The sequence below is a fragment of the Octopus bimaculoides genome, chromosome 2, assembly GCF_046866305.1.
Source record: "Octopus bimaculoides isolate indiv1 chromosome 2, ASM4686630v1, whole genome shotgun sequence".
NCBI classification, from domain to species: domain Eukaryota; kingdom Metazoa; phylum Mollusca; class Cephalopoda; order Octopoda; family Octopodidae; genus Octopus; species Octopus bimaculoides.
Window position 1 is genome coordinate 97,709,008 of NC_142929.1, and position 22,599 is coordinate 97,731,606.

At 38.1% G+C, this 22,599-nt stretch overlaps 1 protein-coding gene across 2 annotated transcripts in view; it reads left to right on the forward strand.

Moving 5' to 3' along the window:
- LOC106869103 (mitogen-activated protein kinase kinase kinase 2) overlaps positions 1 to 22,599 on the forward strand; it is a 275,673-nt gene that overhangs the window by 127,954 nt on the left and 125,120 nt on the right. The window contains exon 3 of one of the 2 annotated variants that reach the window (XM_052978489.2): positions 22,396 to 22,505. The exons of the other annotated variant lie outside the window; for it this stretch is intronic. The gene's annotated coding sequence lies outside the window, so the exon portion shown is untranslated. The remainder of the gene's footprint in view (positions 1 to 22,395; positions 22,506 to 22,599) is intronic. 2 annotated transcript variants of the gene reach the window in all.

Here is a 22,599-nt window from a genome sequence, read left to right on the forward strand (position 1 = left end):
CTGGTGACATAATTGTTTAAGAAATCTGACTGGGTCAACAAATCTTGTTCTAATATCACAGTTGATGATAGGGGTGGCGATAGATGTTAGAAATGGTAGAGTGTTGATGGAAAAAGTATTTAGTTACATCATTTATGGTCTGAGTTCAAATTCCACTGGGGCTGATGGTGACTCTGCTTTTCATTTCTCTTGTGTCGATGAAGTACTAATTGTATCTTCAAGTAGCCATAACTGAGATGTATGACAATGCTCTGCTGCATTAGATATCTCTGCTCTCATTAGCATTGGTAAATCTTTAATTTCATGTAGTGTTATATAACTGGGAGTTGTAAATTCAATATTTGAAGTCTTGTGCCTTTGTTAGAATTCATTATTTATCACTATAGGAGAAACATTAATGTAACTCAGTTAACTGGGTTTTGTTTGACAAAGTTGCTGCCTAACCATTTAGTGATCTTTGTTCAGATTATTCTATGCTTATTTATTTATATTGTTTTGAATTTATCATGCATTAACTATTTCAGAGCTTTGAGATTTCAATGATGTGATGATTTTTAGTATGACATTATAAAGTAGGTGTGAGAGGCCAGATCTGACTGGTTTGATCACAAAGCAGGTCGAATATTTTGACCAAATATGGCTGATTGAAATCCTAAGGGTTAAACTTAGGTGAAATAAAATCAGTTACTACAGTCTTTTAAATAGTAATGTGAATAGAAAATCATATTTATCACCATTTCACTTGCCTTTTCCATGTCTAAATATGGAAATGTTCAACAAATATATTTCTACTGTATTGCTTGGTATATTACTCCAGGAATCTATAAATTTGAAGTTAAAGAAAATAACTTTTAAATTCATAAGTTGGTTGTGTTCTTTTATCTGATCACATTATTCAGTTGTAAACAGTATTTTTTTGTTGATAAATGTAAATAAACTTAACGTAAACTTTAAAATTTTGTACATTTACAAATTATTTCAACTTTAGAAGATGATGAGCCAACAAAGAAGTTTCTAAGTAGTTACTGGACCTACTAAAAGTGACAGCCAGTTTTTATCTTGAATCACACTCTGGCTGTTTGTCTTAATTAAGAAGGGATACATTATATAATGTAGTCCTACATACACCAAATCATGGCTGGAATGCTTTTAATCATAGGTCAGCTCAGAGTTGACTTGGGGCTAAACAGGTATCTGCGTTCTGTTTGAAATAGTAAGCAAATTCCCTTTAAATCAAACTCTACAATGTTACTACTACACATGAACATTGTAGTCCTAGATACACTGTATTTGAAAAAAGAAAAGGGGTAGCCATCACTGTTGCTATACAATACTAACTACCACCTCTAGAAAGTATTTAAATCACACAACAGGCAGTCTAGCTCTTGTTTCCTTCATTGGCTTCTCACATTTCTATGTCTTATCTGATTATGTTTCTGACTGTGAAGAAAACTTATTTCTTTCTTTCATTGTTTGACTAAGGTCAATATGTGAATAAGTTCATGATAACTTTGTATTTTCAGTCGCTTTCCCCACCACCGAATTTATTAAATTAGAGAACTAAGATAATTTTTCCTTTAATTGATACCATTCTTTTTTATATGTCTTTTAGAGTAAATTGAATTAATTTTCTCTTCTTTTATTTCTGCTTCTTTTTTGACTGCTACTTACCCTGGATCTATTTGCCTGATATTCTATTGTTTATTCCTTGCACAACTTTTAAATGTAGTGTAGGGTAATTAAGATTCCAAATATTTACAATTATCCTTTTTAAATATTTTTGTGGAAATTAAAGTACTAAAATAAGTACTAGCATCCTTATGGTCATGAATTCACATCACACTTATGACATTGTCATACCCTTGAGAAAGATGCACAATTTGCTTTAGTTAGCTAAATATAATCACAAGAATTCAAAATGTTTATCGGTGGTGATCCATATTTGTAAGTGTCAGTTCAGTAAAAATATCAAAATATTGAGGTGTGTATACTACAAAGAAAGAATATTGATATTTAAGGAAGGGCTCTGCACATGAGGTATTTCTTTTCTTTGTAATATGCTAACATACTGCAGTTTTTGAGACTTACTGAATGACTAACAAACAGGTTCCAGTCGTAGAGAAACCAACTGTAAAATCAATTGCTCGTACAGTATTGAAATTTGTCAAAATTTTTGGACTGCATGCTTGCAATTAGGTACATTATGAATAAATGTTTTCTCCCACTATATCCACATAAGCAGTGAAAGAAAAAATGCAAAGATATGAAAGCATTTCATAGAGTTACCCCCTCCACCGGAAGTTCACTCCTCTGTCATCCCACCCCCTCCACCGGAAGTTCATTCCTCTGTCATCCCACCCCCTCCACCGGAAGTTCATTCCTCTGCCATCCCACCCCCTCCACCGGAAGTTCATTTCTCTGTCATCCCGCCCCCTCCACCGGAAGTTCATTCCTCTGTCATCCCACCCCCTCCACCGGAAGTTCATTCCTCTGTCATCCCACCCCTCCACCGGAAGTTCATTCCTCTGTCATCCCACCCCCTCCACCGGAAGTTCATTCCTCTGTCATCCCACCCCTCCACGGAAGTTCATTCCTCTGTCATCCCACCCCCTCCACCGGAAGTTCATTCCTCTGTCATCCCACCCCCTCCACCGGAAGTTCATTCCTCTGTCATCCCACCCCCTCCACCGGAAGTTCATTCCTCTGTCATCCCGCCCCCTCCACCGGCAGTTCATCCCTTTGTCATCCTGTCAACCTCGGCTGTCTCCCGGAACCCATCTAGTGGCCTTGGCCATCCTCTCCCCTACCTTTGGGTAGCGCATTAAGGTTGAGAAATGTTTGCAGGTTGTAGGTAATGTTTTGCTTATGAATTCTTCCAATTGCAAGTTTTCTTTTCAGGTACACGACACTGCTTTTCCTCTTCCCAGGCTACAGGCCCACACCCCCAACACCCATACTGTTAGGATTGGCACTCTCAACGTCGGCACGCTGAAAGGTAGATCTGGTGAAATTGTTGAGATGCTTGAACGGAGATGCGTAGATATGTGCTGCATCCAGGAAGTAAGATGGAGAGGAGGTTCTGCAAGGTTCCTCACAGGCAAAGAACACAGGTACAAGATTTTCTGGGCAGGGAACACTGACGGGGTCGGGGGCGTAGGAATACTTCTAGCGGAGAAATGGGTGGATAAGGTAATCGAGGTCGTTAGAGTAAGTGACAGAGTACTTAAGATCAGACTAGTGCTTCATCATAGATTAGCTACTGTCATCTCAGCCTATGCACCTCAACCTGGGCTACCAGATGGTCTGAAAGACCAATTCTATGACACCCTCTTGCAAACTACCTCGTCGACGAGTGACAGGGACCTTCTCTTTGTGGCTGGAGACTTCAACGGTCATGTCGGACGTCGTGCTGGGGGCTTCCATGGCATACATGGAGGCTATGGCTTCGGTTCCCGCAACGAGGAGGGAACCAGACTGCTGGAGTTCTGTGATGCAACCAATCTTATGGTCTGCAATACCAACTTCAGGAAACCTGCCAGTCACCTAGTCACCTACCGCTCCGGCAGACACTCTAGCCAAATCGACTACATCCTCGCCAGAAATAGGGAAAGAGGGCGGCTTATAAATGCCAAAACCTACCCTGGCGAAGAATGTACCCCACAACATAGATTAGTAGTTAGCGACTTTGGGATCAAGGCAAAATGGGTGCCCAGAATTAGACAGGCTTGGAGAAGAAGGGTGTGGAAGCTTAAAGACCCTGCAAACGGACAGAGACTTAGAGACAAGTTACTTGAAGCATTTAACGAAATAGAAGGGGATATAGCATCATACAACGTGGAAGACAACTGGAGATTTCTGCGGGACAACCTGTTGAAAGCCACCGACCAGATTTGTGGGTGGTGTAAGGTCCCCTCCCAACCCAGAGTAACGTGGTGGTGGAACAAGGAGGTAGACAGGGCTATTAGACAAAAGAAACAAGCTTGGAAGGACTGGAAGAACGGTGGTAGCAGGGAATTGTACCAATGTGCCAGAAGGGAGGCTAGGCGACAGGTTTATTTAGCCAGAGGGGAAGCAGATAAGGAAAGATTTGCCAATGTTCTGCGCCGTGAGGACCAAAGACTCGAGGTATTTCGGGTTGCAAGACAGTGTAGGAGAGAGAATAGTGATGTTGTAGGAGAGAAATGTGTTCGCATGGATGATGGTACGCTTGCATTAAATGAGGATGCAAAGAAAGAGGTCTGGAGATGCCACTACGATAGATTGCTTAATAAAGAGAATGAATGGGAGAAAGAGAGCCTGCCTTATGTCGACCCAATAGAGGGACCAGCTATCCGAGTTGATAGTACCAGGGTAGATAAAGCAATTAAGAGTATGAAGACCGGGAAAGCCCCCGGCCCATCAGGAATCACTGCAGAGATGCTCAAAATATCTGGCAGTGTTGGCTATAGCCTAGTCACCCGTATTACGAACCAGGTGATACACGAAGGAGTCATACCCTATGACTGGTGTAGCAGCATCATAGTCAACTGCTACAAAGGTAAAGGGGACGCTTTAGATACAAATAATTACAGAGGCATCAAGCTGTTAGATCAGGTTATGAAAGTTACAGAGAGGGTCATAGCCCAACTAATTAGGGAGCGAATCAATTTAGATGAGATGCAGTTTGGGTTCGTGCCAGGTAAAAGCACTACTGATGCCTTATTTCTAGTGAGACAGTTGCAAGAGAAATACCTAGCCAAGGATAAACCTCTGTACCTGGCTTTCGTTGACATGGAGAAAGCCTTTGACAGGGTCCCCCGATCCCTTATCTGGTGGTCAATGAGGAAACTTGGGATAGAAGAATGGCTAGTGAGAGCTGTGCGAGCCATGTACAGAGATGCGGCCAGTAAGGTGAGGGTTGGAAATGAGTACAGCAATGAATTCCGGGTAGAGGTAGGGGTCCACCAAGGTTCCGTCCTCAGCCCCCTATTATTTACCATAGTCCTCCAGGCAATCACAGAGGAGTTCAAGACAGGTTGCCCCTGGGAGCTCCTCTATGCTGATGACCTTGCCCTAATTGCGGAGTCACTATCAGAACTAGAGGAGAAGTTTCAGGTGTGGAAGCAAGGTCTAGAATTGAAGGGCCTTAGAGTCAACCTAGCTAAAACCAAAATCCTAATAAGTAGGAAGGTAGATAAAACACAAACCCCTTCAGGTAGATGGCCCTGCTCAGTATGTAGAAAAGGAGTAGGTAGTAACTCTATAAGATGTACCCGGTGCAAGCTATGGACACATAAGAGGTGCAGCAACATCAAAGGCAGGTTAACTAGCAAGTTAGTTTTTGTTTGTGGCAGATGTTCAGGTGCAATAAAGACTGCAAACAAACAGGAAACAACTTCTATCTCATTCCAGGGTGAAAAACTAGAGGTAGTCGATAGCTTCCGCTATCTGGGCGACCAAGTTAGTAGTGGGGGTGGGTGCGCTGAAAGTGTAGCTGCTAGAATAAGAATAGCCTGGGCAAAGTTTAGAGAGCTCTTACCCCTGCTGGCGACAAAGGGACTCTCACTCAGAGTAAAAGGCAGACTGTATGACGCATGCGTACGAACAACCATGCTACATGGCAGTGAAACATGGGCTGTAACTGCTGAGGACATACGTAAGCTCGCAAGGAATGAAGCCAGTATGCTCCGTTGGATGTGTAATGTCAATGTGAATACCCGTCAGAGTGTAAGTATCTTGAGAGAAAAGCTGAACATTAGAAGCATCAGTTGTGGCGTGCAAGAGAGACGATTGCGCTGGTATGGACATGTGGTGAGAATGGAGGAGGATAGCTGCGTGAAAAAGTGCCACACCCTAACAGTTGAGGGAACCCGTGGAAGAGGTAGGCCCAGGAAGACCTGGGCTGAGGTGGTGAGGCAAGACCTTCGTACATTGGGCCTCACCGAGGCGATGACTACGGACCGAGACCTTTGGAAATGGGCTGTGCGTGAGAAGACCCGGCAAGCCAAGTAAGATCGTTGCCAGTGCCCCTGGACTGGTTCTTGTGCGGGTGGCACATGAGATGCACCATTTTGAGCGTGGCCGTTGCCAGTACCGCCTGACTGGCTCCTGTAGGATTTTCGAGCGAGATCGTTGCCAGTGCCCCTGGACTGGCTTGTGCGGGTGGCACATAAAAGACACCATTTCGAGCGTGGCCGTTTTCGTGCGGGTGACACGTAAAAGCACCCACTACACTCTCTGAGTGGTTGGCGTTAGGAAGGGCATCCAGCTGTAGAAACTCTGCCAAATCAGACTGGAGCCTGGTGTTGCCATCCGGTTTCACCAGTCCTCAGTCAAATCGTCCAACCCATGCTAGCATGGAAAGCGGACGTGTGTATGCATAATGCATACACACATAAATATCATTATCATTTTACTCCTGCTTTTCCATGCTGGTATGGATTGGATGGGTCGCTACAGTCTGAGTTAGATCTCCTGAGTTACTCCTACATGAATTGGGGGCCGCACACTGCTTGTACTTTAGAATTTTTGGCATAGTTTTTATGGCTAGTTGTTCTTTCAATTGCCAGCCACTTTACAGTGGTTACTGGATGCGTTTTATTATGACATCAACACTGTTAGAATGATTATCTTGTCCCTAGAAAAAAATAAAATAAAAAGTGTTCCTTATGTAGTGTCTCATTCATTCATTGGCACAAGAAAGGTTGCCTCAGGCTCATTTTTGTGTTACCTGACTGGGTGAGAAGAGAGCCAGAGTGACAGGATGATAGAAAAGAAATATTAACTTTACATGTGTTTGTTGGTGACAAGGACATCTTGCCTTAGAAAATCTGCCTCATCAAATTTCATCTGGCCCATGCAAACATGGAAAAGTCGACATTCAAACTATGATGATGATAATGAGGAAAACATAAGTACACACATAAGCATACTATGTATGTAATGCATTATGACCACCACTGTGTCAACAAACTACACATCATCAGAGAAGGTTTGTTTTCTTATTATGCACACACACACTTATATAGAAATATTTAATATAAAATATTAAAAACAATTGCAAACAGTGTTGAGACATATAAACCATTATATTATTCACTTATTTTATTTTGTAATATTATTATATATTCCACCATATATACTAGAATAGAGTATCAATGGCCAGCATGTTGTAAATGTACAATGAAAGGCATTGATGTGTATTATGTTGTAATAATACAGATAAAACAAAACCAAATATAATAACATATGTGTTTTAAATGGCTGTCATAATTCTACCATGATGTTTCTGTTTCAGCATACAATCTCAGATTAAATCTCTCACGAAAATAGTTAATACAACTCTGAAATATCTTTAGAATTTATCAAATAAAGATTTAACAGTATTATTTCTAACATTAGCACAAGGCCATAAGTTTTGGAGAGCGTAGAGTTGATTAAGTTGAGTACATAACCAGTATTTGTTGTGTCGATCCCAAAAGGATGGAAAGCAATCATCCTTAAGAGGATTTTTGAACTAAAAAACACAAAGCGGTTTCAAATTTTGGCAACTCAAAACATAAAGACAGACGAAATGCCACTCAGCATTTAGCTTGGCATGCTAATGATTCTGCCAGTTTGCCACCTTTGTGCAATTAAATAATGGTTTCAAATATTGTCAGCTCACTGCCCTCTTGGTAAAATTAAACATTGAAAAGAATTTCTTCCTCCACTCTCCTAATTCTCCCAAAATAATGGAAGTGGGAAATTGGTGGTCTTTAGAACTGGGAAAATTCTCTATACAGGCTTTTGGTTAATATTTGTGTAGTTTTTTTTCTTTCTTTTGGTGGTCTGAGTTTTTGCAGATTTTTGTTGATGTAAAGCACTAATAATTTTTGATTTTTTTTTTTTTACTAAGTTAATGGGGGGAAGAAGAAGAACATACTTAAAATCTTTGCAGGTCCTCTCAGGTTAAGGACATTGATGTATTTGAACAGTTGCTTTTCTTCTCCTCTTTCTCCTACTGCTGCTGCTGCCTGTTGTAGGTTGACATTGACTGTACTTGTTTGATAATCATCTCTGACAGACTTCATATGTGGGCTACAAGGCCTGCTCTTGATCTCCAGCGGCAATGACATCTGCTGTGGGTGAAACTACTTGGTGCAACAGGGAAGTGACGCCTCTTATATGCTCTTTCATATTCTGTCTGTTGTTCCTCCTCAATGGCTGGAATTATGAGCTTCAGCAATAGGTGCCATTCATTGCACTGCTGAGCCTTCTCCTTCCAAGCATCTGGGGAAATGCCAGAATTCTTCATGTGTCTCCTCAGCACGTCCTTGTATTGCAATCTCTGACCACCACAGTTCTGCTTGCACCTGACATAGTTCAGCATCGAAACCTGTCTTTGGGAACCTGCTGCCCTCCGTCCTGCAAACATGTCCTGCCCAATGCAACAACAGCAACTTCTATAACAGAAATAATAGTAATTGCTGTTGTTTAAAATACATTTGTTGCACACATTGACAACACAATTTATATAATGGCATTACATGTGAAAAAAATCGCAATATATATTTGTGTGTGTGTGAGAGAGATAGAGAAATAGAGAGTGAGTATGTGCTTGTATGTGGGGTGGGGGGCACTCTAAATTATTTTCTGTGACTTTTTACTATGACTTGACACCCCACCCCCACTCATGACTTTTTTCACCCTTGAATTCAATTTACAGGTACCTAAAATGCAGCAGGTCGCACATGTATCTTGTTGTTAGCTTTGTGAATTTCATATTCAATGGTCTGATGAGAAAAAAAATTACTGACAAACATGTAAAAAGTGTGAATTGTTAGAATTTAGCTGCCTGTAAGTTGATCTATGTGCTTTTATAATAAATATTTTGGATGAGTAGTAGTATATTTCATAGAATATTGAAAATATGAAAATGAAGAGGTCGTTCTTATCAAATAATTGTAATCCACCTTCAACAACAGTAAAATGCTGCATGGCTCTAATTGACTTAAATTTCTTGCTACCGATTTGCACATGTTGTAACCCCCACTTCCCATTTCCCTACTTGTGTAGATCAGAGATAAACTTAGACTCCATTTTCTCTAGATAATGCTTTTTTGAAGACAAAATATCGAAATAAAAAAGTGAAAATGATTTTTCTATATTTCACTTTTGCTTCCCTTTCTTCCAATTTGCATTATAGTAGCAGTAGCTGTCAAAAATGATATTGTTTCAAGAATAGTCCTTTTCCTTGTAGATAAAGAGCTTTTTGTTCAAATCACTCCTATCACTTTAGCATCATTGTGCTGCTTCAATTGATTTTCATTTAATTCAGCTTCAAGGACTGATTTGTCTCAACACCACAAAACTAAAATTATCAGTCCTTATGAGCTCTTTTTTGATTTTGGAATTTGAAGACTGTATAAAAGCGAATCAAATCCATATGCATACAACTTACGTCTAGATCACCTTAATCACCATATAGTGCGCACTAAATAAAGAACAATGCATTTCAAAAATTATTTGTATACTTGGAACAGTTATTGCAGTTAGACACATACGCATATACCTTAGAAGGCCATTCAGTTGCTTATGCTTCACTCACTATGTTGCAATCAACAATTCACAGATGCACAGCTTCATCTGTTTTTTTCTTGTATTGATACTACAGTGGCCTCTCTAGCTGCATACTCTCTTCACCAAGGCTCCTTACCTCACCCTGTCTCACCTCCCAGGCCCTGCACTAAACCTTCCTCCCAATACATTTTACTCAGAATGGCAACCCTCTAGAATCCCTTCCTATACATGCACTTCTTATAAACACTAACTTGCAACTGTTCTAATGGTCTCCTTAACTGTCCAAGTCTATCATTCACTATAGTCAGTTGAGGCTACATAGAGCAGCCAGAAATGGAAGTCATCAATTATTATTAATAATGATTAGAGTATGCACATTCTTTCATACTGAAGTCATTTTGAAGCCTTAAAGTATAGTATAGCTAACCCTGTTTAACACAGGGGTTTGGTTCCCCCAAAACACGGTGATATATGAATCATCATCACACACTTTGTAAATGGAATGAATGGTAGATTTATTAACACTTAACTTGTGGTCCACAGCAGTGAAGTGCCTACTGTTATGTATTTTCTTAATCATCTCTACCTTTACCTTTAGAGAATACATTTGTCTTTGTAGGTTGTTAGGATCAAATACCTTTGTATTTTTTCTTTTCACTGGTCTCGTGTTGATAAGTATGTGGTAAATCATCATCATTTAGATCTCCAACAATTTGCAACCATGGATGCCATATTACAACAGCTTCGTCAAGAACACCTGTGACCTCTTGCCTTTTTCTCTCAGCAGCTGAAATCTTCTGAGACACATTACAGCACCTTTGATCGCAAATTGTTGGCTACCTAAATGAAGCATTTCCAGCATATCCTTGAAGGGAGGAACTTTACCATTTATACAGATCATAAGCCTCTTACTTTTGCCTTGCAGTCCAAGCCTGAGAAGTATTCACCAATGGAGACTAGACACCTGGACTTGGCATCTCAATTTACCAGTGATATCCAGCACATCCCTGATGCATTGTCCCACTTGCCAGTGAATTCTTTGTCATCCACTCTGGAAATCGACCTGACTGTTTTGTCCTCAGGTGAACTTCCTCTGGACTCACTTGATGCATCTTCTTCTGAGTTTGCGACATGCAAATTCAAGTACCTGCTTCTACCAATAGCTGACATGCAGATTTTGTGTGATTTGTCAACAGATTTGCCTCGTCCTTTCATCCCAGGGACCCATCGACAAGCTATATTCGAAGCTTTGCACAGTCTTTCACACCCTGGAGTCTCAGCCTCAGTAAAGCTCATAATGGCTAGATTCTTCTGGCCAAATATGAGAATGCTCTTGATCTTGCCTCCTATACCAAAAGTCGAAGGTGCACAAACACATCCATGCTTCTTTTGGCACTTTTAATACTCCTGATGCATGTTTCCGCCACATTCATAGTGGGATGCTGGCCTGTCAGTCATGGATATGTGTACATCCTAACCTGCATTGACTGTTTCACCCAGTGGCCTGAAGTCATTCTGCTAGGTGATATTTCTGCTGAACAGTAGCATAAGCCCTGGCATCAGGCTGGATATTGCATTACAATGTTCCTACCACTATTACTGCAGACCGTGGTAGACAATTTGAATCTCACCTTTTTTTAGAACTCACAAAAATCATCAGTGCTCAATGAATCTGTACTGCCAGTTATCATCCTGCATCTAATGGAATGGCGGAGTGCTTCCAGTTGAAAGTCGCGTTTTGTGCCTATCCTAATATTCAACGTTGGAATGAGTACCTCCCCATAGTACTCCTCTGTATCCAGACTTCGCTTAAGGAGAACCTTGGATTCTCCCCAGCTGAGCTGTTGTATGATGCTCCTTTGTCTTTACCAGGGCAGATGCTTACCCCAGTTGATCTTTCTACTCAGGATCCTGCACTTTACATGAATCGCCTTTGTACTTTCAAGTCCTACTACCCATGGGTACTCAGCACCAAGCCGTTAAACCTTCAGTCTCGAGGAACATTGCCTTGTGGATCCATACATTTGTTAGAAATGATGCAGTGAGAAGTCCTCTCACTCCACCTTACTCTGAGCCTTATTGTGTGCTTGCACGCTCAGACAAACCTGTTACAATAGACTTTAATGATTCCAGAGACACTGTCTCTGTACATAGAAGAGGGCCTACACAGATACTAATACTCAGGAGCCACATACCCCCCACCCACACACGCACACGCTGCCCCACAAACATGATATCAGCTACAACTTTGCTTCAAAATGAGCGGTACATTCTTATTCTTATTAGCTTACAACGGCTTCCATATAACCGTTCTGTGTACGAAGTAAGTCATGAGATTTTTCCTGTCTTGCATACACGTATATTTGGTTCACATACACATGCAGACTAATCATAGTTACTACTTGCCAGCACTTGTTTTATTTAAATAAAGTTTACAATGTTTCATTGTAAATGAACTGCCTTCTGAATATTCTTTATTTGTGTTTATTAAAAAGGACATTGAAATAGATTCTCTCATGTATACTCATCGTACATTAAATCATAGAACACTCACTCTAAATTAGTCACTACACACACCACTTTACAACTGAACCCACATTACACATTGGTGACGACTACTATTACTTTAGTAACATGCTATACGTCCATTTGTTCATGCTGGCATGGACTGGATGATCTGAGCAGAGCTGGTAAGCTGAAAGCCTGCACCAGACTCGAGTCTGATTTGGCATGGTGTCTATAGCTGTATGCCCTTCTTAATGCCAACCACTCTGAGAGTGTAACGGGTGTTTTTATGTGCCACCAGCATGGATACCAGTTGTGTGACATTGTATCAGCCATGACTACGATTTCATTTGGCTTGATGGATCTTCCTTCTCAAGCACAGCATATCACCAGATGTCTCGCAGTGATTAAATATACATAAAAAAAAATACACAATCTTGCAGCAGTCATGTAAACACAATAACCAGTGCATCCTGGGTAGCTCAGTGTTGTGAGTGGTTGCTGGAACACATTTTTCCAGTACAAGCAGAATTTTCAACTGATCATCAACCTGTGATATCACTGAAGAATCTGTGATATGTGTAATATAGTTCATAATTGAGGATATTGTGTTATCTTGGATCAATGATCAATAGATCAGTGATAAATGAAGCTACTTGTAGTTTTGTAGTGCTTATTAAATAGACGTAGTTTTCATATAAATGTGTTTATTTCCTAAGAGGACTAGCTTTTGAGCCATACTTGGAAGGTTTACCAAGGAGTCCACTTCATGTTTCATTTCTTTTCAAATTGTTCTTAAGAACCCATAATTATAACAGCAGTTCTTGTATCTCCTTCAGACTTTTGTATTTGGAGAGTTGTCCAACTATTTCCACTTACATATTTTTGTCAGTAACATTAGTGTTGAACCTTTAATCTTTACTGACAATGTCAGACTGGTTTTACATGCATGCATGTATCGTACGTACGTATATCGTACAGAACAACTATGCTGCTATCACTTGTTACATTGTATTGGGGTTATAATAATTTTCATCAGTTGTAATATTTGTAGACTTCTGTAGTCATAGGCATGGTTGTGTGGTCAAGAAGCTCACTTTGTAACCATGTGGTTTCAGGTTCAGCCCAACTGCACAACAGTTTGAGCTAGTGTTTGCTTCTATAGCCCTGGGCTGACTAATGCCTTGTGAGTGAATATGGCCGATGGAAACTGTGTGGAAACCTATCGTGTGTATGTGTGTATTTTTGTAATTGTGTCTTTCTGTCTTCCCCATTACTCAACCAGTGTTGCATTGTTTACATATCTGTAACTCAGTAGTTCAGCAAAAGAGACTACTGGAATAAGTATCTGACTTAAGAATAAGTCCTGGGGTTCATTTGTTTAATCAAAACCCTTCAATCCAATGACTGAATCAAGTAAAAAAAGCCCCACAATCCAATGACTGAATCATGTAAAAATAAAAGACATTCAAAGCTACTTTGTCATTGTTTTTGTTTAACCCTTTAGAGACAACCCATGATCATAAACATTGAAACTGTGACCTTCCCAACCTTCCTCCCCGCTAGACTTTGTGTATCCAATTCTGCATAAGTCATAATATGCTTTTACTTGTTTTAAGATTGTTGAATGTAAATTCAAAGGATGGTTGAGGAATCTCTTCCCCACATTTCTAATATAAAACCACTTGCTGACAAGGCCTATATAAACCAATATGACAGGAATAGTTTAAATTTTAAGACCAAATCAGTAATTTAATATATGTCACATAGCTATGAATTTGTAAAATTTTAAATTCATTATTTTCATCTTTATAGATAGATGCACGATATCCCCCCCCCACACACACACACACACATACACAAATTGTTATGCACCTGTAGCTCATTATTGGTACTAAAAAAAAAGTCTCCATAGCAACCAGCTAAGACATAATTTTCTCAAAATTACTGCACATTTGGTATTTGGGCTTGGTGTCCTGTCCCACCAAATAATTTTGATGGTAACCAGTTTGGGAGAAATCTCCCTCTCTCTTGTCTGGTGTAAACTTTGGAGGTAGATACAGCTTTGATCTTTGCTAAGGTTCTTCTAATTTATGTCTTTCGAATTGTTCATAGAAGACTTTTGATTGCCATTTTGCATTATCCTCTAATTGAATTTTTTTTTCTCTTCTGACTTAATATTTTTGCTTCTCATATTAAATTCTTCTGTGTAGGAAGTTTGTGTGTGTGTGCTTTCCTATTGTTATGATATATTTTTGTATTCCTTATATATAGTAATAGTTGATATGAGCGTTGTTGAAATAGCACAAATAGTAGTGCTAAAATTTATACTTAACTTTGTTTTATTTTACTACTTCATGTTTCTGTACTCAAAAACTGTCCAAGTCAACCTTCATCTCACTTTCAGTACTGATTCCTGATTCATAAATTTGATGTATTTGGAAACTTCCTGATTCTGTGTTCAAGTTTTGTATGGTTTTGGAACTTAACAGCTATTAAGTATACCCAAGGATAGTTACTATATTTTCTTATTATATAGATTCTTGAAGATGGAATGAAAAATAGAAGTTACAATATAATACTGACTGAGAAGTGTATCTGCATCAATTCAATAATTGATCAAGAAAATACTATTAGATGAGAACAATGATAATTAAAAAGATTGCGATGCTCTTGATGGTTATTTTGTATGATGATGACAACAATGATAATTATGATTGTGATGCTGGTGCTAGTGATGATAATGATTATTGTTGTTATTGTTTAACTTCAGGATAACTCTCATTGAATAGACCTAGGATTAAAGACATTTCTGCCATGACCATCCAGTTTTAGTTTTCAAACATATATTTAGACTATATTATGCATTCTGTTTTTTTTTTTAAGACAAGGATGGTTTGGCTGTTATTTCTAGTATATTAAATGATCATGTAGAGACTCATTTGTTGAGTTGTCTCTGATGGTCATGACGAAGGGGGGGGGGGGGGTTTAGTGATGATGATGATGATAATGGTGATGCTGTTGATGATAGTAATGATGGCTGTGATGAAGATACCAGCAATAAAGTTGGTTTCATTGATGATTAACGATTGTCAGCTTGTTGTTCAGTCTTATATCAGTTTTGATTGAGCTGACTTAAAGTCAGACATTCTGGTCATTACTATCTTGCTATTTTGTATACTAGGGAAAACATTGTCTATTGTACCCTTCATTTTTTTTAGGGTAGCAGGGTGTGATTTGAAGGAGATATGCCTGCTATTTCTAACTGATTGAACAACAGTATGGTTGTGGTAGGGGTTACTATAGTGGTAGTATTGGTAATAGTAGTTGTTAAGACAATGATGTTTATGACATTGATGATGATGCTAATAATAATACAAACAAGGCAATCCCTTATGATAACATCTGTATTTATCATTAGAAAGATATCAGCTTTCAGACAATATCTTGTTGCTTTGTGTTCAATAAGATTTTTGTTGAGTCAAACAAACACTTGCTGTAATTTAGTTAGTCATCATTCAAATTCCACACTACCACCACTATTACTGCCATTGCCACCACCACCATCACTGCCACCATCACCATCTATACTGAACTGTCAATTGGTCAGAGGACCATTTGAGGCTTTATGCTTTTATGAAAAGACAGAATGTTAAAACTAAATGAATTATCTTGTTTTTACAGCTGCAAGGTAGAGAAGGTTTACTAGTGCTGGAATATGGTGGTTCAGAAGGTGAGAAGGTAGGGAAGGGCAAACTAGGAATATGTATAAGCATGTGCACGTGCACATCACTCCCCCCCTCTCATATTTATATACACACACACACTTGTTTGTGCTTTATGTCCCTTTTTAGAAAAGAGATGTTATATTATGATGATGGTAGAACACCCATTTCAGGACACCACCAAGGGCCAACTGTACTATAGTATTTATCCCATTATACTATTTCATCTGTTTATTTTTATTTGAGAAGTATTGAACTTCAAGATTATTTTACTTATGTGGTATCTGTTGGCTCACATTTGTTGATGTGGCAGTTGAGTTCTACAAAAGAAGGATGAGCAGAAAATATTACATCTATTACTTGGTGGGAGAATATTTCAGTTTCATGTCTGAGAAGTTACAGTTACAGTTACTGTTATTGATGTTTAGCCCTAAGCTGGCTCTGACCAAACAGACCTATGATCAAAAAGCATTCCGTCTATGATCATTCCATCATCCTTGTTAGCTCAGAAATAGTGTACTTTTGACTGTATTATCCAACAGTGGGAGGCAATCACTGCTGCTACTGTTCCCATTCACCTTCCCCAGTATCTGTTATCTTTTCTATTTTTACTTGTTTCAGTCATTAGACTCTGGCCATACTGGGGCACTGCCTTGAAGAGTTTTAGTCAAACATATCAACCCCAGTACTTATATATTTTTAATACTTGGTACTTATTCTATCAGTCTCTGTTGCCAAACCACTAAGTTACAGGGAGATGAACATACCAACACTAGTTGTCAAGTGGTGGTTGGAGACAGATATACACAAACACACACACACAACGGAATGCAACACACACACACACACACACACACACACACACACACACACACACACACACACACACACACGCACTCAAAGCTTTGGTCAGGTTTCAAACTAACACAGTTGATATCACACCAAACAAAATACTTAGTGGCATTTCGTCCATCTTTACATTCTGAGTTCAAATTCTACCAAGATTGGCTTTACCTTTCATCCTTTCAGGGTTGATAAAATAAGTACCAGTTGAGCACTGGGGTTGATGTAATCTACTTACACCCTACCCAAAATTTGCTGGCTTTATGCCAAAATTTGAAACCATTATTGTTATCATCATCATCATCATCAAGAGTGATAAATTGGTAAGCTCATTAGTGCATTGGAAAAGTACTCTGCAGTATTTCTTCCCGCTCTTTACATTTTGAGTTCAAATCCTGCAGAAGCTAACTTTGCTTTTCATTTCAATTTCCAATCTTAATCTCTTGAATGATTTATTTTGATATTGTTCATGATGCTTCAATGACAAAAAGAATGACCTCCTCTTACATTTCTCATAGCTAGCTGAAGTAACAGGTTAGTTAATTCATCTGTTGCTTTTAGAAATAGTGTTTGATTTACTTAGGAAGGTTAAGAGAAAGGAAAGTAGTTTTGTTTATATATGTACATATCAATACATTAGCAGTATTATTTATTATTAAATAGCCAATCTCTAACGCCGAAAAAAGGAACAGATCTGAACAGTGCTGTCAACTCACCAGTAGTTTGACAATGCTCCACAGTAACTGTGCATATATGCACGTAATCACAAACAAACTCCCACGTATATACACACGTGTGTGCACCAACCCACCCACACATGTATGATGTTTTCTCTAGTTCAACCGTGACATAGTGACTTAAAATCAATGTTCTTCCAGCTATAACATTTTTATACTTTTATATATCGAGAACTATATTGTTCAGTGTACCCTTCCTTTTTGGTAGGGTGTGATATATGGGAATTTGACTACTATTTCTCATAGGCTAAGTGATTGCATAGAAGCTTCATGTGTATGTGGTCAACTGTTAAAAGAGAAGATTCTAACATTTTTAAAGAACTCTATCTAAATCAACAATCTTACACTTACCCCTTTCTCACACCACCCAAAAGAAAAAAAAAGAGCAAAAAATAATGTTTAACTATTCCATATATATTTTCAAGTGTAAACAAACACAAAAGACAGATCAAATTCTTCAATCTATACGGGTGGTCTACTGATACTAAATATAACTTATGAAGTTAAAGAACCTGACAACAGTACTTGTTCATACTAACTGCAATATAAGAATAGAGTGCAAAACATTTATGGCACTGGTATTAAGTTTCTAATACCAACTGGAATTATTTCAGATGTTTACAGAAAAGAATTTTGAAGATCATACAAATAAAAGATTGTATTGTTTATATGAAATTTCTCTTGTTCTCAGAGGATGGGTAGGAGATGCAGGTGTGGAAAACTTACACAATATATATAACAAATGGTGATGCTGTAAATCCCAATAAACTGAATCTCAAGTGCCAGTTTCAATCTCCAGTTATGGCTATTTCATAACTCCTACATTGGTAAACTTTGAATATGATACCTGTCAATGTTCTGAAACATGTTTTGGTTGATCATTCATTGACATCTAGACCCTCTCACAAAAGGCCTTGTTTTAGCATCCCACATGGTCATTGGGTCTGTTATAAGCATATGAACCAGGCCCCAAATCTTTTCCCCACCAACATTTTTCCCTTCAACTATTGATGTTGAGTTTTTGCTGTGGGAACTGCCTCTTCTTTTCCTCTGATTAATTTAGAGTTGAATCTATCAAATCAAGATATAAAAGTAAATATGTATCTTTTCTTTTGTATTTGAGAATTTTTTACTGTTTGTGTGTGTGTGTGGGGGGGGGGGTGTTTCTATTTTGATGTTTCATAGGGATTATACAGGTTCTTAGGTCATTTCTAATCCTACATAGAGATAGTTATAGTGTTAGATATAATTTTGTCTGAAAATATGGTATAGCAATCTATAAATATAACATAGCATCATTATGAAGGGCATCCAGCTATAGAAACCATGCCAAAGCAGACATTGGAGCTTGACACAGTTGTCCAACTCATCAGCTTCTGCAAAACCATCTGACCCATGCATGGAAAACAGATGTTAAGCAGTGATGATGATGAAATTACAATCTGTAAGCATAGTATAGCATCATCAAATTGCCATCATAAAGTGAATATGAAGCATTAAGTATGTAAGGGTGTTATTATCTGAATACTATTATGTTTGTAATATAAACATTTTATTGAGAGTCACATCCAGTTGAGTTGATAGAATGGTGAATTGCTGACTGAAGAGTCAATTCTACATATTACATTACATCACTGGTACTGTACCTTATCAGCAGCCTTAAGATTGATAACTTGCAAATGGCCCTTTACTGTAAAAATGTTCCTTGGATTGATAAAAACTTATGTCTAAGTAAGTAGTTGAGCATTATATAAACTACCAAGCATTTCCTCACCTTGTAGTGATATAGGTACACTGTATAGACAAAATCTTAATATGATTTCCCAATACTTTACTGAATTCTGAGGTGAGAATCAACACCCTACAAATATTCTTCTGTTTGTATTTCTGAAATGTGATAAAAATATTTTATTCTGTTGTGCTAGGCGGGCTACATGATGTCCTGAAGATATTGTATTGCTCAGTTCATTAAATCTCTTAAACAATGGAATGTAACAATTCAGGTGTATCAGTAATCAGCCATGCATTACTTACATCTCTTCAACTAAGATAAGCTGTTGCTTGACATTTTACTGAAAATAGTTTAACAAAAAGCAGCTGTAATTTTACAACTATTATTACGAAAGGCATTTCAAAAGTTCTGGAGAAATTAACACCAATGACTCTTACACTTATTGATACTGAATATGTAGAAAACTATCTTGGCTATCTTGTTCATTTGTTTCTTATATTTTACATTTGAAGTGGTATATCAATACTGATAATTTCATTGTCAGTCGTGTGTCTGTGTGTGTTTGAAAATAAGACATGTTCCAGTATTGTCATTTGAATACTCTGCACCATAAGAAAAGCTGTCAAGCATTTGTGATGAAATTAAATATCTGATGGCTATCATTACTGTGGTCTCTGCTTCAACTATCTTCCATATATCTTTCCTTTCTTTAAGAAGCCAAATAACTTTGTTGTTTGGGTGGTGATTTTGATATGTTGTTATGTTGTTGGCACTCCGTCGCTTACGACATCGAGGGTTCCAGTTGATCTGATCAACGGAACAGCCTGCTCATGAAATTAACGTGCGAGTGACTGAGCGCTCCACAGACACGTGTACTCTTAACGTAGTTCTCGGGGATAGTCAGCGTGACAAGGCTGACCCTTTGAATTACAGGCACAACAGAAACAGGAAGTAAGAGTGAGAGAAAGTTGTGGTGAAAGAGTACAGCAGGGTTCGCCACCATCCCCTGCCGGAGCCTTGTGGAGCTTTAGGTGTCTTCGCTCAATAAACACTCACAACGCCCGGTCTGGGAATCGAAACTGCGATCCTATGACCGCGAGTCCGCTGCCCTAACCACTGGGCCATTACGCCTCTACTGGTGATTTTGATAAAGCATTGAAAAATCACTTAACTTTACAACTACATATAGGATATTTCAATGTCTGCCTAGAAAGTACTTAAGGCAGTTCCTCTGCCATAATGGTTAACACATATCACTATCCTTGGATATTAGAAAAGCTAACAGAAACTGAAATAGCACAATGTAATTTGTAGGACGTAGAGTAGTATTACTTTGAAGATAAATGATAGTTCACATTTACAGTGAAGATGGTGTGCACATCATTATTTATAATTTTACCTTATTTAATTTTGTCACTTCTCTACACATGCACTACTACATATGTTGCATGTTACAATACACTCTTCTATTACCAGCTTACCACAACACTATTCCAATAACGCATACATTTTAGCTCAGTGCACTGCATACCAATATATGAACCAATGAGAAAGCTTCTATGTGGTCGTTTGATCTGCTAGAAATAGTAGCCAAATCTCAACTCAGAGTTTTATCATGGCTACCGAATAAGTGTCGCATATTTTTACAGATAAATTCTTCTATTTACATAATATATATATATATATATATATATATATATATATATATATATGCACCCACTACACTCTTGGAGTGGTTGGCGTTAGGAAGGGCATCCAGCTGTAGAAACTGTGCCAAATCAGATTGGAGCCTGGTGTAGCCATCTGGTTTCACCAGTCCTCAGTCAAATCGTCCAACCCATGCTAGCATGGGGTGGACGGAGTAAGCACATAAATGTGCAACAAGGTGGAAGAAAGAGTACTCAAATACCAGAGGTAGAGTAATATGCTTTATTTAAAAGCAGCAGAAATATAACAAAAAACTGTTATTCGGAGTTTCACGTTCCCGTTCATCGGACGGTTGTCCGATGAATGGGAACATGAAACTCCAAGTAACAGTTTTTTATATATTTATATAGACATATATACCATAAATCCTCGAGTATAATCCGCACTTTTTCCCCCAAAATTTAAAGGTCAAAATTTCTAGTGCGTACTATATACGAGGTTAAAAATGAAAAATATTTTCTAAGCAAAATTTGGTAAATATGTAAAGTGGTAAATATGTAAAGGCAATTTACTTAATATTTATTTTTCACTGACGTTATTACTATTATTTCTTTATTTTCTGCAAACAAAGTGCACAAAAAAGCTACATGTTTGCATTATGTTATATATACAATAATAATAAAGGAAGCTTTATTATATATATATATAATACAAATAATACAATAATAATAATAAAGTACCATACTTAAGTTCCATATTTACCTTGAATCTAAATATATATACATCTATATTAATATATATATCTATATGAGGTTATGACATCTAGCATACAGATTATATAATTTATTCACCCAGCCAATGTGAGTATTTACCTACAGATGTTCTAGCTGGGTTTCAGCTCCATTGATCTCACTTTTCTGAGTGAGCTTTTACAGATGATGACCATTTGCCTCTCCTTTCTAAACTAAACAATGATAAACCAAAGCAGTAGCACATTTACATTTTGACAATTTCCTATCATTATTGGTTGATTCTTTGTGTCATTGCTATGATAAAACAAAAAGGTTAAGGTGACTCGAGGTTATAACATTAATGCAGTCACGACTATGTTATTAAGAAGTTTGCTTCACATCCACATGATTTCGGATCTCATCCCACTTCATGATATTTTGAGTGTCTTCTTAAACTTTGTACTGGAATTAATAAATGGAGACTATGTACCTTTGTGTATCTACCTTCATGTCTATTTTACATTGACATTGTTTGAAAGACTGCTTTTCGTTAAGGTTCTCTAACTTGGTGGTTTGGTGAATAAGATAAATGCTGGAGTTATTATCAACTGAAACCTAGATCATGGCTCTGCCTTACAAGGTTGTGACCCAATTGCACTTCATTCTAGAGACTGAAAGAAGTAAAAGAATAAAAGGGAGAGAGAGGGAGTGTGTGTGTACTTAAACACACATGTATGCATGGCTGTGAAGAACAAAACTTGGAGTAAAGCCGCCACCTTTGAATGAATAAGTGAACTTGAAGTAATTTGTAAATTGAAATGCGCATACACATGTATTTGTGTGTGTGTGTGATTGTGTGTGTGTGTGTGTGTGGAAATATACACACTCCTTTATGTATAAAATGCATTTCAAGCTAGTATTTCCATTTATTATAGGTGAGACATTACAAATTAAAATATCTATTCAAAGAAGCAGAGGTAGTTAAAGGAAATATTCAGGTTCCTGTATGGATAGTACAAACTGTCAGTGCACTGGTATTATAAAGGTAATATTACAAGTTTCAGTCAATTCCATGTAGTTTCTGAGTTACATATTATACTGGCCTACTTTTCAGAATGTTTGAGCACCTATGTCATAAC